This window comes from Lipotes vexillifer, unplaced genomic scaffold (assembly GCF_000442215.2).
Source record: "Lipotes vexillifer unplaced genomic scaffold, Lipotes_vexillifer_v1.1 scaffold439, whole genome shotgun sequence".
NCBI classification, from domain to species: Eukaryota; Metazoa; Chordata; class Mammalia; order Artiodactyla; family Lipotidae; genus Lipotes; species Lipotes vexillifer.
In genome coordinates, this window is record NW_006798732.1 from 2,755,099 (window position 1) to 2,756,686 (window position 1,588).

The following is a 1,588-nucleotide window of genomic DNA, read 5'->3' on the forward strand; positions in this document are numbered from 1 at the left end:
TTCCTGCTGAGGAATCTCTCCTTGGCTTGTAGATGGATGTCTTCATGTTCCCCTGTCATTCTCCCTCTGTCTTCACATGGTCCTTCCTCTGTGCCCTAATACCCTCTTCTTAGAAGGACACCAGGCGTTCTGGATTCGAGCCCACCACAGTGATCTCATTTAACCGTTATTACCTCTGTCACATTCTGACGCACAGGGGTGAGGACCTCAGCGTCTGAGTTTTGAGGGACACAGCTCACTCATAACAGGGATATGTAATAGTCTTTTTTATTTTTAAGTTTTATATAATTTCAATGGTTACTTTTCCATTTACAGTGATTACGCAATATTGGCTGTCTTCCCCATGTTGTACATACACCCCCGAGCCTGTCTCACACCCAGCAGTCGACTGTGCCTCCCACCCCGTGGTGCCCCTCCCCTCTCCCCACTGTAAACCACTAGTGTGTTCTCTGTATCTGTGAGTCTGCTTCTTTTTTGTTATATTCACTAGTTTGCTGTAGTTTTTAGATTCCACATGTAAGCAATAGCATACAGTATTTATCTTTCTCTGACTTATTTCACTCAGTACAATGCCCTCCAAGTCCATCCATGTGCTGCAGATGGCAGAATTGTGTTTTCTTATGGCTGAGTAGTATTCCATTACGTATTATATATACATGTGCCACTTCTCCTATATCTATTCATCTATTGACAGACACTTAGGTTGTTTCCATTTCTTGGCAATTATAAATAGTGCTGCTGTGAACATTGGGGTGCATGTATCTTTTTGAATTAGTATTTTTATTTTTGTTGGATATATGCCCAGGAGTGGAAATGCTGGGTCGTATGGTAGTTCTCTTTTTAGTTTATTGAGAAACCTCCGTACCATTTTCCACAGTGGCTGCACCAATTTACGTTCCCACCAACACCGTACAAGAGTTCCCTTTGACTTGTGTATATGCCTCATATGAGTATATTTTAAGGGTCAGTTAGAAATAGTGATTAATTTTTTAAAGTTGCAGTTGAGCCGGAACTGAAAGTCACTAATAGAAGGTAAACGTGGCAGGTGCTGTGTGATGCATTGTGAGGAGGATTGCTTGTAGGGGCCCTCATGGATGATGCACGATATGTAGTTCATGGCCTTAGAGAACAACTGTACACTTAGAATAATATCAAACCTATGCTAAACTTGGCATCTTTTGGCTTTATAAACTGGGAAGGATCATGTGTTGGGAACATCTATGCAGCCTGTATTTATTTCAGAGGTTCACACAAGCATGTGGATAAACATGTCTGAGTAACGTATCAGTTGCTGTTGATATAACCCACTGCTCTGGGCATAGAAACTCTGTTGGGGAAATTCCTCACTTCTTAGATTTTGGGGGTCATTAAAGATCTGACGGAATCCCCATCACTCATCTATCTACTATGTTTTCCCAAGGCTCTGGGTTACAGCACTGCAGAAATCCTCCATCCATGCGTGTGGTGTTCTAGGTTCCTTGCCAACCTCTGCGTCTGTCTTGGTAGAGGCCCAGGCTACCCCAGAACTGGCTTGGGAGGATTGCCAAGTATGTAGAAACCTCTAGACATTGCCAAAACCACGTAAAGG

General features: G+C 42.8%; 1 protein-coding gene across 1 annotated transcript in view; it reads left to right on the forward strand.

The window, feature by feature from the left end:
* The window catches only part of ODAD2 (outer dynein arm docking complex subunit 2), a 177,140-nt gene that overhangs the window by 52,966 nt on the left and 122,586 nt on the right, over window positions 1-1,588 (forward strand). The window lies entirely within an intron of this gene.